Source organism: Hyperolius riggenbachi, chromosome 9, assembly GCF_040937935.1.
Source record: "Hyperolius riggenbachi isolate aHypRig1 chromosome 9, aHypRig1.pri, whole genome shotgun sequence".
NCBI lineage: Eukaryota > Metazoa > Chordata > Amphibia > Anura > Hyperoliidae > Hyperolius > Hyperolius riggenbachi.
The window spans coordinates 248,008,894-248,032,028 of record NC_090654.1 but is presented as its reverse complement, the minus strand read 5'-3'; the positions used below and the strand labels follow the sequence as shown (position 1 = coordinate 248,032,028).

Genomic DNA, 23,135 nt, shown 5'->3' with positions numbered 1-23,135 from the left:
CACAGCTCTGGCCAACCTGCAACCCTGTAGTTACGCCACTGCTTAACAGGGTGGAGCAGAGGTCAAATTCCAGTTTACCCAAATAATTTTCTGTATGTACTGTAAATGTTTTTTCAAGCATTATTATTGTTTTAAACCAGATGCCTCAAAATGATCCAGGCATCAGGTAGATACCAATGCGGAAGAATAAGACTAGGTATCAGTAAGGGTAGGAATTCTTTGGGAGCAGGAATTCTGTGCTAGGTTACTGTGAAAACATTTAAAGTATACCTGACCCGAGGCAAAGCTACCTAAGGTAAGCGCAGAGGTATGTTCATGTTGGATCTACATACCTCTGTGCGTTGTCCTTTCCTTGCCTTACCTAAGTCCTGACATCACACTGTGGGAGCCTTGTTGCATTGTGGAAAATTGTTGCTGTTTCCAACTGCCAAGCAAGCAGTATCTCGCTCTAAGCATATGTATATCTATAAAACAAACCAACCTTTTAGCCTATCACATTGTTAGGGGGTGTGGTTATAGATAATGGCAGCTAATGCTGTCTGTTTTTTTTTTCACGTCTGCCAGTAGTGAAGATGATTACGTGCAGGATGATTGTGGATCAAACAATATGACCAAATTACATGGTAAATATCAATAATTTCTTGATCTCTCTTTAATTTTTTTACGTCTCACTTTGCAATGTATTGATTTCTTTTTTCCCCCTTTTCGCTAAAGTTCCTTTTTAATGTTGGCAATGTCGGGTAGCTAACTGTAAACATTGACGTTTGCCAATATTCAATGTTCAGCTGTGGCAGCTCCTGCAACAAAATACATTCACTGATGCCTCCAGGCCACCATCACAGCTGTCACCTCTGTAAGCCCTGTATTTACTATTGATTTGAGGCCGTGGTTTGGGTGCTGTACCAGTTTCCAATCAACGTTAGCAAAGTCTCTGAAACACTTGACTGACTAAAACCCACAGTGCAGCTCCTACGCAATGCTGGATTTATACTTTCGTGCCCCTAGGCCAATTATGTTGCCGTTCCCCTTTTATGTGCAGCAGCACCCCTCCATTCCATGTGCACAGGGCAGCCATCAGGGGGGACAACTGACACTGCAGTGAGGGGTCCAGGGCTTCTGGAAGGGCCGCATGTGCTGGCTGCGGGCCTGTGGCTGGCTAACCAGCACACCACATTCAGGCACTGAGAGAAGAGTGACATCAGCACTTGAACATGGGGAGCAGATGAGTGAGCCCGCTACAGCAGACATTCTATACTGGGGCACCACCACCTATATCTGGCTACAGGCTACCTATACTGGGCCTACACCTAAACCTGGCTTACCTATACTGGGGCACCACCTATACTTGGCTATCTATATTGAGGGCACCACCTGTATCAGGCTACCTATACTGGGGCACCACCTATAGTTGAATACCTATACTGGGGGCACCTGTATCTTGCTGGTCTATACTGGGGCACCACCTATAGTTGAATACCTATACTGGGGGCACCTGTATCTTGCTGGTCTATACTGGGGCACCACCTATAGTTGGCTACTTATACTGGAGGAACCTATACCTGGCTACCTATACTGGGGGCACCTATGCCTGGATACCTATACTGGGGGCACCTATACCTTGCTAGGGCAGGGGGATGAGCTGAGACAGAAGGGGACAAGAGGTAACACAGGGGGATAAAAGAGGCACAGGGGGAACAGAGGCAGACAAAAGAGGGAAAAAAGAGATGAGGCGGGAACACAGAGGGACACAAAAGAGGCATAAACTGAGGTGAGAGACAGAGGGTATAAAAGAGGCACAGGAAGAAAAGAGGGGGACAAAACAGAATGGATAAAGGATAAGAACGGACCTACAAGTCCCTATCTCATTTGTTAACCGGGGACTACCTGTATTTTGCTAGTATTTGGCTCCACCCACAACATGCCATGGTCACACCCACTTTTTGCCGCTTCATGCTGTGCAAGCCGCTTTCTTCAGTGTCGGAGCCGTGCACATTTTTTTGCCGCAGCGCACTTCTCGTATGGAACACGGGGTGGGGTGTCTAGTGGGCGGGCACAGCAACCAGGGAGGGGGGCCAGCACTGATGATGTGTGAGGGGCCCCAAAATTTCTGATGGCGGCCCTGCATGTGCAGCTCCCTCTTTCATGTGTAACATCCATGTACTGTAACCCCTCTCTTTCATGAACAGCTCCCTTAAGCATCCATTTCCCCATTTCATGTGTTTCTCTCCATCTTCAGCATTCTCTTGCATACATTATAGACCCTCTTTCATGTTCAGGTACCTCCTTGGGCTGCTGCTGCCCAAGGCCCAAACCTCTATGGCCTTTTCAGAAATCCAGCACTGTTCATACGGCTCATATTTACACCCACAAAAATGTTGTCCAGAGCACAGAAGAACATTTTTTTCAAGGATGCCAGTAAGTCTCTGGCATTGGGTGCGGCCATTTTTTTTTCTTCTTGTCAAGTAAGGCTGGGACTATATTTAGGTGCGTGTGAAAAATTCCATCTGAGATATAATGGTAGCGCTCACTGAATATCCTGTTGGCTTCTTAAGAATTGCACAGTCGTGCGCCTAGTCCCTCTTATTTTTTCTTTACTTCTATTTTTTTTTCTTTTGCCTTGAGCTGCCAAAACCTTCGTGTATCAGAAAGAGGAAATTCTTATCCCTCATGTCCAATGGCTGAAGTTAATTGTCAACCTCCATGGTTTGTTTATAAGGAATGCGAGCTTGAAAGTGTTTTTGGAAGATTCTTGAGGAATTCAGGACATGGATTGCCAATTACCGCACATGTGTTTCCTGCCTTTTTGTTTTGCAGGAGGGAAGTGCACCGATCGGGGAGATATTATTGAGGGCGACAGTCCCAGGCTGCATACTTCGTCTCAGACTGAGCCTTCATAATACAACAATGCTCTCGTGCTATCACAAAATGTCATCGGGCAATATTGATAACACCGATTTGGAGAAGTTGAAAGGTCGCCCACTATGGGATAATGACCTTGTAATACAATATAACATAATAAGGGGATCCTGTACCCACCTTGGCGAAATTGACTTCCTACAGTGTTCGATTTTCCACCGGCGCCCACTGCATTTCTTCTTACATCTTTATTTACAATAACTGTTGAGTCATCTCCTGTAAGTTTAATGAACTCCACGCTGAAATACTAAACATACCGGAGGTGATGTGGTCCAAAGGGATTCCCTATACTAGGACACGTGTGTGAAAGTAATACTTACCGTATGATCGCAAATACACAGGAGTTGTACAATGGTTATATCAGAGGGTAGAAATGTTTGAAGTTGAACTCCAGCAAAAACTGTTTTTGGTTAAAATAGGTGAATTCTCTTAACTTCTGTCTCTATGGGTCATCTGCAGTGGGTTCCTGTAAAATTGAACAGGAAAACAAAAACAGATATCAAGCACTCTGTTATTTTTTATTTACCAAGTTAATCACAGACTGACTTACTGTAATGTAGTCACGACAAGCCAATATAGGCCAATAACGATCAGGTACAGCCTAGCTCATCACGACTACGAGATGAGGATACTTCCAGGTCTCAACGCATGTACCATCCCGGATGCAACTTACTAGGTAACCGATGTAGCATTCAGACACAGGGTGGTATTAACAAAGCAGGTAATTTGGACACTGGTGGCCATGCCGTAAAATTGGTGCCACATAGACACAATGTGGCTGGATGTGTACTGGTTAAAGAGGATCTGTAACATCAAAAGATCCCCTGGGGGGTACTCACCTCGGGTGGGGGAAGCCTCCGGATCCTAATGAGGCTTCCCACACCATCCTCCGTCCCTCAGGGGTCTCGCTGCAGCCCTCTGTGAAAGATGACTTCAATATTTACCTTCCCGGCTCCTGCGCAGGTGCTCTGACGGCTGTCGGCTCCGAACTACACGGAAATACCCGATCGCCGTCGGGACTGCTCTACTGTGCAGGCGCAAGTTTCCGGCGCCTGCGCAGTAGAGCGGACCCGACTGAGATCGGGTATTTCCGTGTAGCTCGGAGCGGAAAGCAGCCACAGCGCCCCCGCTGGAGCCAGCAAAGGTAAATATTGATTTTACAGTCGGGTCTGTCGCTGGCTGTTCGGAGGGCTGCAGCGAGACCCCCGTGGGACAGAGGACGGCATGGGAAGCCTCATTAGCATCCGGAGGCTTCCCCCACCCGAGGTGAGTACCCCCCAGGGGATGTTTTTGAGGTTACAGAGTCTCTTTAAGGGCTCAGCCTCCGACACTAGAGACCAGGGTTTGAATCTCTGCTCTTCCTGTTCAGTAAGCCAGCATCTATCCAATGAGGTGACCTTGGGCACAACTCACTAGCACTGCTACTGCCTATACAGCGCAACCTAGTGGCTGGCGCTTTGAGCCACCCGGGATTCAATTACGGTGACTCTTTATATTCAAACCAGTTTAACCAAGTCTTGACTGCATGGAAAGGTTAAGGGCATACATTTTTTGGGTCCAGTCAATCTCCCTGAACCACTCCTGTATCGTAGGTGGAAACGTACAACCTCTAGATGCCTGCTGATTCCCTCTCTCCCAGTCAGTCTGAAACCACGCCTCCCTACTAGAAAGCCATGAAAGGGCATCAGTCAGCAGGGAGGCATGGTGACGACACCTGACACCTGTTTGTTTAGTGTGACTAAATTGGAGTTTGAGAGTGAGCAGGTTGCTCTAGGTTACTGAGGAGAATATGCAGATCTGTGTACAGGTGCAGCAGGTATTGTCAGGATTTTTTTTTATTTTGCACAACTACATTTGTTTAGCCCTAAAATAAAATTTTGCACAACATTTTTTAAATCTACTAAGGGAGGTAAAGTTCATTAATTATGTGGGCTTTTGGGTATGCTGCAGGCATTTACTTACCCTTATCTAAATAAAGGCCTCCATTTTCTGTGTCCCTGTGTAGCAGAACCGCAGGTTGTAGTTCCTGCGGGGATGTCCTGCCTCCCTGGCCGGGAGATGTAACCACATCAATGAACTACATCTCCCATCATGCATCGCGCATGTGGTGGCCAGGAGTGCAGGACAGCGCTGTGGTAACCTGCAGCACAGAGACACAGAAGGTGGAGGCTTCCACATAGATGGGAAGTAGGGCTACGGAGCAGCCCCCATAGGCAACTAAATGCATGCTGCCCCAAAAATGAATGAACCTCCCTTAGGGTAAGGTTAGTTTGAGATGTTTCCTGCACTTAGGAGTACCTAGGTGTCAGTAGGCTTTAATACTGAAATTTTTCTTTAAATAAAAGCCTTTCATTTTTTCCCTCCACTTGTGCTCTGGTAGAATATCAGCTGGTGGCTGTTCGGGCAGCTGCCAACTTGTTTAAACAAATGCAGTTATTCGTGCCCACCTAAGCAGCTATTGTCTATTATTTTCCTGTGAGAAACAGCACATGAAATGTACTTGTATAGGAGAGACTTGAGAACAATCACTCTGAGGGTGTTACGGATATTATGTCACGCACTGAACCTAGGCCAGGAGTTCATATGAAGTTTGGAGTGTTCCGAGCATAACCCTGTGCTGAAGAGAGTTCTGCTGAGAGTCACATGACCACAGAGAAGTGACATCCACCCGAAATGAGAGGACGACTTTACAAAAACAAAGAGGAATAAAAAGTCTGATAATGCCTACGTCAAAGAAAAAACGTTTTAAATATAAAGCTTAGCAAATATCAAGGAAAAAGACTGTACAGGTAGTCCCCGGTTAACGAATGAGATAGGGACTGTAGATTCATTCTTAACCTGAATCTGTTCTTAAAGGAATACTGTAGGGGGTCGGGGGAAAATGAGTTGAACTTACCCGGGGCTTCTAATGGTCCCCAGCAGACGTCCTGTGCCAGCGCAGCCACTCACCAATGCTCCAGGCTCCGCCTCCAGTTCACTTCTGGAATGTCTGACTTTAAAGTCTGAAAACCACTGCGCCTTCCCGGCCGCACCCTCGCTCCCGCTGACATCACCAGAAGTGTGTTGCGCAGGCCCAGTGTGGTCTGTGTCATTGGGAAACATGAGACTTACTTTGAAAATCAGTTGGCATTTCAGTTTTAACTGAGAGCAACTGATTAAGTGTAAACAGGGCCTTAGTCTAATAGCAATCAGTGTGTGACGGCTGGGGTGGAAGAGATGGAGGGGTGCACTTTGGTGTCTCAGCCTTGGGTGCTGGAGGACCTTGTCCCGACTCTGGCAGGAAATACAGGGAGAAAGGACAGGATGAGTGTAGGAAGTTAGGGGATTTGGTTAGGCAGAGAGATTGAGTTTAGGAGACAACACCTTGGGTAAAGAAGGTACTCCTGTCCTGTGCCTAGAAGTTTTGGTGGGGATGGCTCTGTAGTGGCAGCCTGAGGGGTGAAGATTGTAAGCAGCCAGGGTGAGAGGGATCATTCATTATTCTATTTGAACTGGTCTTCATTATAGAGGCAGTGCAGATCCAATAGAAGCAGGGAGGTCCCGATGATCTTCTCCATGGCATTAATGGCCCTTTGAAGCTCATGTTTAACCCTTATGGATGACAGATACATAAGCATGCCAGACTAAGACAGAGAAGCAGAGGATTCATTCAAACGTGGAGGATTAGAAGTTAATCAGTAGTTCCCTCATCACTCCAAATGTTTTCAGTTGGTGCAGAAGGTACAGCATTTGCTGCATCTTCTTCTCGGTTCTCACCCCATCTGAGATCGATGGTGGTGCCCAGAAACTGAATGTTTGGTACTATGGTGACCCCAGTGCCTTTGATGGAGACCAGATTGGGTGTGGTGGGGTTATTTCTGAAATCTATGATTAGCTCAGTGGTCTCTGCCGTGTTTAGGATGAGGTTGTTATCCCTGCACCATTTACAGAATCACTGGATCTCATTGCGGTACTCATGCTCTCCCATTTTGTCCTAGAGGCTGAGAATGGTGGTGTTGTTTGCAAATTTGATGACTTTAAAGAGGCACTATTAGCAATAACATGCCCCCCAAAGAAAATACATATGTAAGTATATAAATACTTCCTCTACTTACATAACAGATGTATTGCACTGTCCTCGGTTTCCATCCATATAATTTTATATTATAAATAAAGGGACATTCTCTTCATGGCAGGGGCCATCTTGCTTCCTCCGGGTATATTCTCCCCCCCCCCCCCCCCCCGCACTCCCCTCCTCCCCGCACTTATTCTCAGCACAGCGGGGAGGAAAGGCTGCAGCTGGCAAAGACTCACCTAAATAATAGATCCAAGCGCTGCAGTTCCCCCCTATACTCTCTGCACTACCACCGGCAGCAGTGCAGAGAGTATGGGGGGAACTGCAGCGCCTGGGAACATTATTCCTGGAGTCTGTGCGCTGCCTTTATCCTTCCCCAAAGTTCAGTGCGGGGAAGAAGGAGAATGCGGATGCGGCGGGCGGCAGAAGGGCAGAGGGGGGGCGCGGACATCACACTGGAGGAGGGGGGCAGAGGACAGTGACAGGAGACAGCCTCTGGCCCCCCTCCGTGCGCTCTTACAGCGGCTACAACCACCGCAGACAAGGGGAGAGCAGGCGGCCAATCGCAGAGCAGAGAGGTGATTGACAGAGGCTTTAGCCAATCAGCCTGCTTGTCATTTCTGTTCTGCGGCCTTGCGTCCTGCAGGCATGGGGAGAGAAAAACCTCCTAGGAAAAAAAGTAAGAATGATTTTAAGTATTTGTATTGCCTTATTAGCAGCCTGTTTGTCTATGTAATAGGCTAAAATAGAATTTTTTTTTCACATATAATGCCTAACAGTTACTCTTTAAAGACAGAATCAATGGATGAGGAGCAGTTGTTCGAATCGTGTACAAGGAGAATCAGATCTGAAAAGATAAGGATCTATTGAATATGGAGGTGAGGACAGGGACCAGCTGGCTTACACAATTCTTCAGGTAGATTGATGTCACTCAATTTGGGACTGAGGCTTTTCTAGGGTTGAGTTTCCAGAGGTGCCATATAGTACATCTGCCTCCTGTACAGGTGCTGGTGCTGGGATGACCCTGTCTGGCTGGGGAATTTGTTGTTGTTCGTTTTTTTGTTGTTTTTTTTTTTTTTGGGGGGGGGGGCTGTTTTCTAATCTGCAGTAGAAGTTGTTTAGTACCTCTGTTAGTTTGATACGGCGGATAACATGTTGGGGGGGGGGGGGGAGTTGGTAGCTGTTCAGAGGCTGTTTTAGATTCTCCATGGGTCTTTGGACTGGAGGCTAAGACTCAGTTTGTCAGAGTAGTCCCTCTAGGATGTTCCTGGATTTTCTGAACTCCTTTGGTGTGCCAGTCCTGTGTTCTTCCTCTTTGAGTTTCCAGAGCCGACACAGCTTGTTATTAAACAAGGGTTTGTTGTTGGGGTACACTCTGAAGGCCTTAGTTGGGATGCAGGTCTCCTCGCAAAAGCTGATATTGGAGGTGACGTTCTCTGCCCACTCATCCAGACAGGGAGCCTCTAGAGCCTTCCAATCAGCAGGGTCTAAACGATCCACAATTCTGATGTCTAACCTTAACCTCTAACCTTAAAACATACTAAACCCTAACCTCTGCCCTTGATTGATTCTTAAACCTTATGTCCTACCACCAAAACAGTACCTTACTCTAATCTCTCCCCTTAAAACAATACCTTACCCTAATGCTGGGAACACACGATACAATTTCCCGTCCGATCACCAGGCAATCAGACGGGAAATTGTATTGTGTGTTCCCAGCATAAGAGATTCCCCCTTTCTGATACCTAACCCTAGACCATTCCCTTAAATCAGTACCTAGCCCTAACAGATCCCCCTTCTTGATGCCTAACCCTAACCTATCCCCTTTAAGGACAACTGAAGTGAGAGAGATATGGAGGTTGTCATATTTATTTCCTTTTAAACAATGCTAGTTGCCTGGCTGTGCTACGTATCCTCTGCCTTTTAATACTTTTAGTCATAGATGCTGAACAATCATATGCAGATCAGATGTTTGACTTACGCTCTACTGCATTAAATCTGCCACCTGGCTGCACTCAATGTTTTAAAATGTCCCCCAGTGCCCGTTCTCCCCAAATTCTCACCTGTCCACCAGCACAATTCCTGGCACTGGCTATTGTGGTAACGGTTGACATGCTGGTGATGGCAGAGTAGGCCAGCAGTCCTGGCGGCGGACAGGTGAGGTTTTAAAAAACTGCACATGGGCACGAATGGACAATTTACACTTAGGAAGATCCCACCCAGGGGACGGTCGGTGGTTGCAATATCTAACACCTTTATCACATGCACCTGATCGAGCACTTGCGATCTAGATTGTCCAATTGATCGTTTTGATCGATTTGGGCCAAAATCAATGAAAACATTGATCAGTCAATGATCAAGGTGTTGCGGAGGTGTTGCGGCACCGATTTTCCTCAGATTCCATAAAGTTATTGAATCGGAAAGTCAATAGGCACCCTGAGCCATAGACCCTTAACAAGATGTTTCTGACAAAAATCTGACACGATTAGCTGCTTGTTTCAGGTGTGTGATTTAAACACTACCAACCAGAAATATCAGCAGGAATGACAGCATGGAGGGGGCTGGAGGAAGCCCCAGGTATGTATATTTTTTTCTTTCCTGCCCATCTCAGGTTCACTTTGAGTATCTGTATACATAATGCAATAAGAGAGGAGGAAGCAATGACTGTGGTACAGGACAGCATCCTTTTTTTCTGAAGCTAGCATTATTATTATTAAGAATTCAAGTTCTCAGTAGCCAAGTTCCACTATCCATCACTCATCTGTTCTCTCTCATGTGATTAGAAGCCCACCTGTCTATAGCAGGAGGGGGGCTGCGAGTTACAGAGCAGCTGCTCAAATGCAGACTAAAACTTTAAGTAAGCTTGTCATGAGTGATCGCGGGAAGCTGCCATCGTTGATCGTCTTCTAAAAGTCTAAATGCTATTTTGCCTTCTTAAAACAGAAGGTATTAGCGATAATTCAGCTGTAAGTGAGCAACTGTGGTTTCCCATGATGCATCACTCCTGAAAATGCAAATCATCTCTACCTTTAGACTATGTTTTTGATTCTGGCCCCTTTCGTGAATGAGTTTGACACCCCTGCTCTAGAAGACTATCCAGAGGCTTCACTCTACTGAGGCACCTAACTTTGACTTTATCTGTGGTCACAGGTACTAGTTGTGCGGAGGAACAGTCAGATGTGCTAAATAAATAGTGAAAGTGGATATTGAACACCAATATTTTATTATAAAAGTGTAAAATATCGATGTTAATTACCAATATTTTACTATGGCCAGATCTAATCTAAGCCTATTCTCACACGGAACCCTCCCACCCAATGCCTAAAACTAACACCCCCCCCAGTACATACTACCTACCTAATGTTAAGCCTAAACTCCCCCCACACACACACACTACCCGCCTAATAGATAAACCTAAACTCCACCCACCGCAAACACTACCTACCTAATTCCTAAACCTAAACTCCCCCCACACACACACACTACCCGCCTAATAAATAAACCTAAACTCCACCCACCGCAAACACTACCTACCTAATTCCTAAACCTAAACTCCTCCTACCCGCACACACTACCTACCTAATGCCTAAACCTAAACTCCCCCCCCCCCGCACACACTACCTACCTAATGCCTAAACCTAAACTCCCCCCCCCCCCCGCACACACTACCTGCTTAAATAATGCCTAAACCTAAACTCCCCCCACTTGCACTCACTACCTTCCTAATTCCTAAACCTAAACTCCCCCCACACACACACACTACCCGCCTAATATATAAACCTAAACTCCACCCACCGCACACACTACCTACCTAATTCCTTAACCTAAACTCCCCCTACCCGCACACACTACCTACCTAATGCCTAAACCCAACCCCCCCCCCCCAACACACACACACACTACCTGCTTAAATGAATGCCTAAACCTAAACTCCTCCCCCCGCACACACTACCTATCTAATGCCTAAACCTAAACTCCCCCCCCCACACACACACACACTACCTGCCTAATATATAAACCTAAACTCCACCCACCGCACACACTACCTACCTAATTCCTAAACCTAAACTCCTCCCCCCCGCACACACTACCTACCTAATGCCTAAACTCCCTCACCCACACACACTACCTACCTAATTCCTAAACTCCTCCCCCCCCCCCGCACACACTACCTACCTAATGCCTAAACTCCCTCACCCACACACACTACCTACCTAATGCCTAAACCTAAACTCCCCTCCTGCACACACTACCTACCTAATGCCTAAACTCCCCCCTCCCCCCGCACACACTACCTACTTAATGCCTAAACTCCCCTCACCCACACACACTACCTACCTAATGCCTAAACCTAAACTCCCCCCACCTGCACACACTACCTACCTAATGCCTAAACCTAAACTCCCCTCCTGCACACACTACCTACCTAATGCCTAAACTCCCCCCTCCCCCCGCACACACTACCTACTTAATGCCTAAACTCCCCTCACCCACACACACTACCTACCTAATGCCTAAACCTAAACTCCCCCCACCTGCACACACTACCTACCTAATGCCTAAACCTAAACTCCCCCCACCTGCACACACTACCTACCTAATGCCTAAACCAACCCCACCCCACCCGCACACACTACCTACCTAATGCCTAAACCAACCCTCCCCCCCCCGCACACACTACCTACCTAATGCCTAAACTCCCCACCCGCACAACACTACTTACCTAATGCCTAAACCTACACTCCCCCCTCGCACACACTACTTACTTAATGCCTAAACCTAAACTTCCCCCATCCGAACACACTCTGTCTAATGCCAAAACTCCCCTCCCCCCCCCCACACACTACCTACCTAATGCCTAAACCTAACCCCCCATCTCCCCTCCCTGCACACACTACCTACCCAATGCCTAAATAACTCTCCCCACACACACTACCTACCTAATGCCTAAACTCCCTCACCCACACACACTACCTACCTAATTCCTAAACCCCTCCCCCCCGCACACACTACCTACCTAATGCCTAAACTCCCTCACCCACACACACTACCTACCTTATGCCTAAACCTAAACTCCCCTCCTGCACACACTACCTACCTAATGCCTAAACTCCCCCCTCCCCCCGCACACACTACCTACTTAATGCCTAAACTCCCCCCACCCACACACACTACCTACCTAATGCCTAAACCAACTCTCCCACCTGCACACACTACCTACCTAATGCCTAAACCTAAACTCCCCCCACCTGCACACACTACCTACCTAATGCCTAAACTAACCCCCCCACCCGCACACACTACCTACCTAATGCCTAAACCAACCCCCCCCCCACCCGCACACACTACCTACCTAATGCCTAAACTCCCCACCCGCACAACACTACTTACCTAATGCCTAAACTTAATATCCCCCCCCCCCTATATTAGCCACTGTATCAATGCCGGTGCTAGTAAAAAAAAAAAAGGGCGCACAGGGATAGTGGACAAAAAGGGCGCCGCCATAGACTGCAATGCAAAATATCATCGGCTATTCGGCGCCCGACAGGAAAAAAAGGCGCCCGATAAATAGCGGTTACAGGGATCGTGTTCACAAAAGTTTTCGTTTACAAAATAAGATTTATAACAAATATCGTTTACAAGTTCGTTTTGAGTTTTTGTTATACTTATTTTTTCGTTTTTAAATGTCGCTTATATCAGTTTTTACTTATTTTTTAGTTTTAAAATTTCGCTTACAAAAGTAGATTTAGAAAACTAAATTTTCGTTTACACTTCTTTGATCATTTAAAAATTTGTTTTCATATGTATAATGCTTAAATACCGTTTTCAACCTTATTGTATTAGAAATACATCGCTTTTGGTATTAACTTTGTTTTTACACTTATAATGCGTTGATTATAGTTACTAAAATATCGCTTTTAATATTACTGTTATTTTAAGATTTCTAATGCGTACATGATTGTAAGGCTATCTATTGTATTGTATATATTTATATATACTTTTCTCTATTTATAATATTAATGTATACGTCATTTTAAGGCTATTTTAAGGCTATTTATTCTATTACAAATATATACATTATTTTATTCATGTTATTTGTAGAGAAGTATTTTAAGGATTAAATATATTATTGTTTATATGTGTTTAGGGTGTTTGTGCGGTGGGGATGGTTAGGTTTAGGCATTACCAGGGGGGGTCTAGGGGTTAGGGATAGGTGCAGGGAGGGTTAGGTATAGTTACAGTATAATATATGCAACCAGGGGGTGGTTAGGGTTAGGCACCACTTGGGGGGGGGGGTGCTTAGGTTTAGGCACCACCAGGGGGGCCTTAGGGTTAGGCACCCCCAGGGGGGTCTTAGGGTTAGGCACCCCCAGGGTGGTCTTAGGGTTATGCACCACCAGGGGGGTCTTAGGGTTAGGCACCACCAGGGGGGTCTTAGGGTTAGGCACCACCAGGGGGGTTTTAGGGTTAGGCACCACCAGGGAGGTCTTAGGGTTAGGCACCACCAGGGGGGTCTTAGGGTTAGGCACTACCAGGGTGTCTTAGGGTTAGGCACCACCAGGGGGGGGTCTTAGGGTTAGGCACCACCAGGGGGTCTTAGGGTTACACGCGTATCAATGCCTGCTATTACCTGGGCGCCCACATTTCCACTCTGGTGGCCAAATACTGATATTTTCTATAGCTGCTTCTGGCGGTGCCGAATTAGTCCACTTGCCCCATGCACCCTTTTTTTTTACTGCTTTGAGAGTTCATGTCCACTTTAAATGGAGTCTGCAATAGCAGCCTTTACGTTTTACCCAGTACAGGTTCCCTTTAACTCAGACTGTACTGCATTTTCACCTGTGGGCAGGATTCCAGGGCATGAAGAAGGCACTCTGGAAATTCCAGTGACGTGTGAGCCTGATGGGCTGCAGGTGAAGTGGAACACTCGGATGTGTTGCAGGAATTTACATCTTAGCTGCATGCCCACCCTTGCCAGTCTCTAACGAGAGCCACTCAGCCCCGACAGGCACTCACGCGGTACGAGAAGAGAAAGCATCCCGCCATCATAGGACACACGAAAAATCACTACCTGGTCATTAGTGTCAGCAGGTATTTCCATTCATGTTTGCTTTGTGGTTTGAGATGGCAACACGAGAAATATTTTAGTGACATGGACTTGATGAGCCTCTGCCATAGCCGGAGGGCTCTTCAGTATCATTGTTACGGATCGCCGAACGTTGGCATTATGAGTTCAGAACAAACAAAAAGCAATTTCCAGTCACAGAAACGTCTCACATGGCCACCATAGTGTATATGTTAAAGTAACACTATCGTAAATAATTGGAAAATGTTTAGTACCTGTGTATGTATACATATAAGACATATTTGTCCCAGCAGGGCCGGCTCAAGCTACAATAGGGCCCCGGGGCAAAAGTAACTTGGGGGCACCCCTAGCACAGCCCTACCCACCACAGCCAATTCACCACTTTGGCTGCCAGGCCCCACCCCGTCACATAATAGCATTAGTTGTCCATCATATGCCCCCAAAGCATTTTTCTTTACAAACGTTCTCCCTGGAAAAATGTTTCCAGGGAGAACGTTTTTGTAAAGAATAAAGGAAATAATGAGAGACCCCCACGAGGAGTTGGACTAGTTCAAAACCTGTCAGATTTTTACTACCTACGGTAAGGGAAAGAGACATAGGAAAATCGTCGCTTGTACACTATCCTGACAGTTGAGCTGAGCAACTGCAATACAGTAAGTGCTTTTAAAAATATAGAAAACCCAGAGATTCCCCCATGAGGAGATGTGGTCCAAAACCTGTCAGATTTTTACTACATAATGTTGGTGACAGCAACATAAGAATAAAATAATGTATAGTGCAATTTACTCTGGGACAAATGAAGATCTTAAAGAGACACTGAAGCGAAAAAAAAAAAGATGATATAATGAATTGGTTGTGTACTATGAATAATTACTAGAAGATTAGCAGCAAAGAAAATATTCGCATACTTTTATTTTCAGGTATATAGTGTTTTTTCTAACATTGCATTATTCTATAATATGTGCAGATTACACAATACTCAGCATTCAAAATGATTCTTTCAGAGCAGTCTGTGAAGTAATGACATCTCCTCTGGCAGAGGAAAAGTAAATAGTCCAGGAACAGTTGAGATAATAAAGCAGGCCATACACTGGCTCGATTCACGGCCGTTTCGACAGCAGATCCGATCCTGGGATCGGATCTGCTGCCAATCGCTTGCGCTAAACGCACCCGCCGATCCGATTTTCTCCCGAAATCGGATCGGTCCGTCGATCGCGCCGTGCGGGAAATTACCCTCGATCGCCCGGCGGTAGGAGCGCGTCGCTTGCGGCGTACGATTCGGGCCCGATCCGAGCATGTATACATTACCTCAAGCTGGCTCCGGGGTCCTCTTCTCCTCGCTGCACCGCATTTCCGCATGTCCCAGTGTACGCTTATACTTCCTGTGTCACTCCGGTGACCAGGAAGTTGAAATAGAGGGCGCTCTATTTGAACTTCCTGGTCACGGAGTAACACAGGAAGCGCCGGGATGGAGCAAGAACAGCGGTGCGGTGCAGTGCGGAGAAGACGCCCGGGAGCCAGCCTCAGGTAATGTATACGGGGGGGGGGGGGGACAGGCAGCAGGAGCAGCTGAACAGATTGTGATCGGTTTCAGGCTGAAATCGATTCACAATCTGTTTGCAGTAAAGGCAGCCATACGATCCCTCTCTGATCAGATTCGATCAGATAGGGATCTGTCAGCTGGTCGATCTAATGGCACATCGACCAGTGTATGGCCACCTTAAAAGTCAGATAACAGCCCTCTCCACGACTAACTTATTCGGAGAGCTTAATGGCTTGTTTGCATAGAGATAACAACTGGAGTTTCTCAACTCTTCCTGTACTGGAAACAATTAGACTGATGTATCTGATCTTAATGTTTTATTTCTTAGCTGTACTACACATACAAATCATAATATCATAATTTTTTTTTCGCTTCAGTGTCTCTTTAAATGTGTGCAAACATAGGTATATTACATTTTACATTTATTGCACAAGACAAACAGCAAACTATGGCCTCAATTCACTAAGATCATGCTAGAGATAATACGGTAAGATAAAACTTACCTCCACACAGTGAGAGAGTTATCTTATCTCATCATTCCTTAAGTTACCTCCTCTGTAGTTAAGTTACCTCCTGTAGTAATTTTCACACACAGTTAATTAACAGCCTGTTTTGAAGTATTTTAAGGATTGAAGCGTTAACTTAAAGACAGAAGAGTTAACTTTAGGTTTGCCTGAGGTAAAATGTTTCCTGAATACTACATGCCTCATCACCATGGTGATAACTCTAGAAACATTATTAAAGACAGGAGATAAGCTTAGTGAATTGAGGCCATGATCAAAGAGAAGCATTGCAGGGCACTGTACTTCAAAACGGAGGTCAAGTGCAACAATGTCCACAAACCAATAAGTACTTTAAAAAAAAAAAAAAAGCCCTCAAGTGCATCCAATAAAGTTGCAGCACATGGTGAAAGCTTTTGATTGGCACTGCCACTCTTTACAAATAAGTAAGTCTGAAGTCTTGGTCCGGCATCATCATCAAAGGATACCCCATGAGACATGTGACATGATGAGATAGACATGTGTATGTACAGTGCCAAGCGCACAAATAACTATGCTGTGTTCCTTTTTTTTCTTCCTCTACTTGAAAGAGTTAAACATCAGGTATGTAAGTGGCAGTTCCTGTCTGAGTCAGGACTGAACCAGACTACAGTGTGACTCTCACTGATAAGAGCTTCCAACTATAAAACACTTTCCTAGCAGAAAATGGCTTCTGAGAGCAGGAAAGAGATAAAAAAGGGTCAATGGTTTATATATTTTAGATCTGGCATACTTCAATGAATGTGTCATTGAGCAAAAAAAAAAAAAAAAAAAAAAACAGTAAAAACTTAAAAAGTGTTTTTAAATATAAAATAAAACTGTGGAATATCTTAAAAAGTCATTTTTAGGAGAAGGAAGATAGATACAATTGTTTATTTCATTATTTTATTTTCACCTCGGGAGTCCTTTAAAGAATGAAATTAGTAAGTACAATTAACTACTTGTAACCAGTGGCTTAACTACAATTCATGCCCCTCCCAATTAGAGATGTCGCAAACACAGAATTTTCTGTTCATGAACGGCGAACGCGAACTTCCGCAAAATGTTCGGGAACAGGCGAATCTCCATAGACTTCATCGGGCAGGCAAATTTTAAAACCTACAAAGACTGTTTCTGGCCACAAAAGTGATGAAAAAGTTGTTTCAAGGGGTCTAACACCTGGACAGGGGCATGCCGGAGGGGGATCCATGCCAAAAGTCTCACCAAGAATTACGGAGTTGATGCAAAGTCGGGTTTTAAACCCTAATGGGCAGTAATAACATTATGCACAGCTCTGGGTGTCAGTGGGCTGTGGAGTGTCTCACACAGAGAAATACAATAGTACTTTCAAAATACAGTGAAATAATGCATTGGAGTGGTTCTGTGCTGCAACTTAATGAGGCAACAGCAGTAGTGTGCACACAGCTCTGGGTGTCAGTGGGCTGTGGAGTGTCACACACAAAAAAAAAACACAGGAGACCAATGTGCAAGCCCTCAAAAGGGCTGTTTGGAGTGCTTTCACATCAAACAAGGAACAAGAACACAGGCCTAGCTGATGCTTCCCTACCTACAGTATCTGCAGCAAGTCTGACCCTGCTCTCACTAACAGTCAGCAGCCAGCAGAGAACTGATCCAATATGGCCACTGCAACTGCTTTTTTGATAGGGGGGTGGGGGGTCCAGGAAGGTGTGCTAGCTGATTGGCTGCCATGTGTCTTCTGACTGTGAGGTAAGGGGTTAAAATGTAGCTCAATGATGATGTATAGGGGGCAAATAGAAAAAACACCAAACGTTCACTGTTCGCCGTGAATGCATACTGTTCGGGCCATCTCTACCCCTAATGTTCACACCCTTTCCATTGCCTTCACTTGGTGTCCTCTGTGCCCTTGGGGCCCAACTCACAAGGGTCATAAAACTAGTGGGGCCATTATGATCTTCAAACCCATAACACTGCTCCTTTAGGACCTCAAGACACAGGAACAGCTTCTTCCCCTCAGCTGTCAACCGTCTGAATTCTCTCCACGCATCCCCCCCCCCCCCCCCCCCACACACACACACACACTTCTCAGGTCAAACAATATCATGCTTGCACTGATGCACATTGTACATAGGGGCGCTCAACTCCTTATGTTTACTGACGTGGCTTTTGACATGTGAATTATGCCAATTGATGTGTTTTGTGAAGTGACGTATTTTTGTGAATTGATGTTTTTCTCTGCATGTGCAATGGTGTTCTGTTCCTTTGATTTGTCCTATCCTGTATGTGCCAAGCCCAATTCCGGGCACGACCCTGTCCTGATTAGTGAAATACAGATTCTGATGCTGAACATGTGTAGCCATAAAAACATCTGATCTGAAGTATAGTCCCCTGTAGTTGGGGCCCCGCATAGTTCAGGGCCCCCCTATGATCACAGGTGCTCCTCCCCTCTAGTTACACCCCTGCTTGTAGCTAAAAGTCCCACTTGCTTGAAATTACACAGTACTGCATATATAAACCGAATCCATATTCCCTTTAAACTACCGGTAGCAGGCAGGTTGCGGGAGATGCGAAAGGAAAGCTATAACCTTGCAGACAGAATAATCGCCCCTGGCACAAGCAAGGCCTTTAATAATTGATAAGTTCCACCAGTTCTAATCAATGTTGTCATTCGCACTTCCCTCTTTGTGAGAGGAGATTATTGCTGGAAGGCGCTTATGGCTGGCAGTCAAAGAGCCATCACAGAAGTTTATGAAGCTTTTGCTTTGTAAAGTAATAATAATAAAATGTATGTGGATGAATTATTCATCATGTGAAAAACTATCTTCTTTGTGCACCTAAAAGTTCTCACAGCGACTTGTCAAATCTATCTGATGATCGTGATAATGCTAATAGTCAGTTCATATGGGCTAATCGCTGTAGGGCCCATAGCTATAAATCACAAAGTGGATTATGGATGTGTATTAATAACATTCCTACATACACATATGAGCATATCAGGAGATCACTGTCTGCAGGAGGAGAGATTTAAAGTCCAGCTCCGGAGAAAAGAAAAACACATTACAGATATTGTTGAAACAGATACAGCCAGAATATAAGCATATTAGCGAACCTTCAGAATACAAAACAGCAGTGTTATTTACATGAACTATAATGGCTTACAGTCTGGTCCCCTAATTTCCTGGCCCTTTAAAAGGAAATATCCACCTAAGAAGAGGGAATGCTCTGGATTCTACACAGTATAGGCTTCCCACAGCATCCTTCGGTTCCCCATTGTTGCTTGCGGACCCTCAAAAGATTGTCGACTAGGACTAGGGAAAATCTAATCAAGCACAAGCTTCCCCCCCCCCCCCCCCCTTTGCAACTCTCAGCTGCGTAAGAACGTCTCGTCCCAACTCTGGCTTCATCAAAGCTCTCCCTATGTTGGGAAATTGTAACATCATGGTTTGCATTCTATAAGTAATTTTTAATTTTACGTAGTAGTTTACAACTTGTTAATACACATGCAACATACGGTATAGTGTTATGAATAATTTATAGCTTCTTAACCTCCCTGGCGGTACGCAGATGCAGTGGCTGCGTTCGCGGGAGGGATTTTTTTTAAATAAAACATGTTTTGTATTAGTTAGCTAGCACCAGGCTAGCTAACTAAGTTCGCCAAGTCCACCCGGCACCTCTCCGACCCCCCCCATTCACCGCCGGCAACACCCACCTGCCCGCGATCCCGCGAGAGCCGCAACTTCCCAATTAGCTTCACTCGTCACAATGGCGACGATCGGACATGACGTCATCAACATCATGACGTCATGCGCAGTCCCAATCCTCCCCATAGCAAAGCCTGGAGCTGATTGAGAGGCTGCGCCATCGCGGGATCCCTGGGGGGTATGTATTGCAGCGATGATCGGGGGGATCGGGGGGAGAGCGGAGGCACTTGGGGGGCATAGTTAGCTAGCCAAGTGCTAGCTGAAGATTATACAACAGGTTTTATTAAAAGAAATCCTCCCGGGGCCATGCAACCCCCTGTGGCGGCTACCCCGACACTGTCGGGCTTACCGCCAGGGAGGTTAATTCACATTCCAAAGAAAAACAAAAAAGAAGCACAACAATACTCATTCACCTTACATCACCTATCCTCTCCTTCTTTCATACAGTCTCAGACACACCCCTTAACATCCTTATCTCACGCACCACCCTCCACCTCATTAATACATCTACCTTGCTCTCTCTCCACCCCTTATACTAAGATCTCTAAGGTTTCCCTTTGAGAATTGTGTGATAAGGTCATCCCAAAGATGTCTCACTGTCCTCCTCCTGTCCTGGCTTTTTTGACCGCTTCCATCATCAAAGACAAACTAAGACAAACACTTATATAGCGCTTTTCTCCTGGTGGACTCAAAGCGCCAGAGCTGCAGCCACTAGGATGCGCTCTACAGGCAGTAGCAGTGTTAGGGAGACTTGCCTAAGGTCTCCTGCTGAATAGATGCTGGCTTACTGAACAGGCAGAGCCGAGATTCGATCCCTGGTCTCCCATGTCGGAGGCAGAGCCCTTAACCATTACACTATCCAGCCACCACCAGCCACCACCCTTTCCCATCAGACCACTCCCTTTCCTCATCATCCCCTAACTGAGGCACCATTTCCTCTAACCATTCTAACATCGCAGGAGGATCTGAGTCTTTCCACTTTTTTATAATTCATCTCTTTGCTGTAACAATACCCAGCTTTATAAGACGTTCTCTTATTTGATCCTGACCAGACACAAGTGGATCCCGGATTTCAAACATTATCAGATTGGCTTCTAAAGGAGAATTAGAACTCAAACCAAAAAAAACTTCCAACTCCTTGCAAAATGTTTTCACTATTGGGCATTCCATGATCATATGGTAAAGTTAATACCTTAAATTGGAAAATTTGTAAGTGAGTTCCAGACAAGGACCATCAACTTCTTGAAAAATTTTAGTCCATGTCTTGGGGGAAAAATATACCCCTTCCTCACTCTCCCATCTGAGACAATAAGGCGGAAGGACCTTATTTAAAACTGAGTAAACTAAATTATAAATTTTGGATAGGGCCCCTATTGGCCTTTGCACCAGTAAAAAACACTGTTCATACATATTTACCTCCTTAACAGTTTTTTCTTTTCGCAATAGATTATTCCAAAAACTAGACAGTTGGATACTTCCAAATCTTATAAGTTGACCCGTATCATGCACCAATCTCAAATCCTGATCCACATTATTGATGCGAAATCAAGATTGGTCCATTGCGGGTCCAAAATCTGGATCAAAAGCAATGGATCTTAACTGTAAAACTCCCTCACTACTTGTCCATTTCCTTATTATTTTAGTCCAAGTTGTTAATGTTGGTGTAATCAGAGGATGAGAGGGAAGGGTAGTAGAGCCCTTAAATCTTTCTGGAATCCATGAAAATAGACAGTTCCTATTCAGATATTTATTTTCCAATCTAACCCAAATCCTACTGTCATCATTAATCCTCCACTCTTAAATACGCATTAGATGAACACTTATCTAGTACCTGTAAATATCTGGGGCTGCCATACCTCCAAATTTTCTACCCCTGGAGATAATGGCAAAGGCTACTCTACGACTACTTCTTGACCAAATTAATCCCTGTAACAATCTATCCCAGGCTGTAAACCAACTTCTGGGAAGGACTAGGGGCAAGCATTGGAGTAGAAATAATACCCTTGGAAGCACCATCATTTTAATAATAGCTATTCTACCAAACACATCGAATATTGGATGGTCCCAAGTCTGGAGCATCCTACTACAGTCTGTCATAATCTTTTTAAGGTTATGTTTGTTAAGGTTATCCACTTCTGAACAAAGATTGACCCCTAGATATTTAATTGAAACTTTTTCCCAGATAAATTTAGCATAACCTTTAATATTATCCCTTGTCTGGGAGGAGCAACCTAGGTCCAGGATAGTGGATGTCCGTTCATTCAATTTATAATATGAAACACAACTGTATAAAAGAAATCCATCTAAGACATTCATTAAGTGATTTTTCAGGGTTCTCTAAAGTTAAAAGTATATCGTCTGCATAAGCGACTATCTTTGTTTCCACCCCCACTATTTCAATACCCTTTATCTGAGAGTCAGCTTGAATTGCTCTGATGAGTGGTTCCAGACTCAGATTAAACCGCACCGGGGAAAGGGGACAGCCTTGCCGAACCCCATTGGATAATTTAAATTCATCAGTTAAATAACAGTTTACCTTTACCCTAGCTGACTGATTTATGAACATTTTTTTAATTCTCCCAATAAAAGAGGGCCCCAAGCCTATTTTATGTAAGTTATTAAGCATAAAATGCCTAGATAGCCTGTCAAATGCCTTCTCTGCACCTATCGCAGCCAGAATGGCCTCTTGTTTTTTAAATTTACAATTATGTATTGTAATATGGCTGTATAAATATTATCTCTTATATGCCTGTGCCCTCTAAATCCAGTCTGTTGTTCCCCCAGGATCAAGTCGGTGACCTTACCAAGTCTAGCAGCCAGCACCTTAGAGTAAATTTTTACGTCACAATTCATTATCGATATGGGGCGATCATCTGCACGAAACCGAATTTTTTTTACCTTCTTTCGGGATTAAGGATACAGTAGCTTCATTTGTCCTATTAGAGAAGGTGCCACCCTCCACCCCCTCATCATTTACCACCGTACATAAATACTGAGACAGCGCAGAGGAGAATACTTTTATAAAATTCAACTGGGAAGCCGTCCGGGCCTGGACATTTACCATTTGCACTTATGTCTATTGCTTCCACAATTTATTCCTGCTGTATGGGTGCTTCTAAAATCTCTCTCGATTCCTCATCGATAGATGGTATTTCTATAGAATCTAGTGAATTATCATCTATAGCTCCGGAAAACCCCTCGAAATTGTACAGACTTCCTAAAGCTTGCACCAATATCTTGAGCAGAGATTTGGAGAATCCCTTTCTCATCTATTATGTTTTCTATAAATTTAGAGCTATGTTCTTTCCTAAGGAGGCTTGCTAGGATCTTGCCTGAT

The 23,135-nt window shown here is 45.0% G+C and overlaps 2 long non-coding RNA genes across 5 annotated transcripts in view; one reads left to right on the top strand and one right to left on the bottom strand.

The window, feature by feature from the left end:
• The window catches only part of LOC137533087 (uncharacterized), an 84,515-nt gene extending 78,538 nt beyond the window's left edge, over positions 1-5,977 (bottom strand). Inside the window, exons 1-2 of the long non-coding RNA XR_011024135.1 lie at positions 5,813-5,977; positions 3,237-3,382 (exon numbers count right to left, since the gene is read on the bottom strand). This is a non-coding gene — a long non-coding RNA (uncharacterized lncRNA). The remainder of the gene's footprint in view (positions 1-3,236; positions 3,383-5,812) is intronic.
• Positions 4,660-22,905, top strand: LOC137533084 (uncharacterized). 4 transcript variants are annotated; one of them, XR_011024130.1, is made up of 4 exons: positions 7,439-7,649; positions 7,763-7,848; positions 13,821-14,062; positions 22,583-22,905. It is a non-coding gene; the product is annotated as an uncharacterized lncRNA (long non-coding RNA). The 4 variants fall into 4 exon arrangements; XR_011024129.1 differs by having other exon boundaries at positions 7,750-7,848; XR_011024131.1 differs by having other exon boundaries at positions 7,750-7,886.
• The last annotated feature ends 230 nt before the right edge of the window (positions 22,906-23,135 follow it).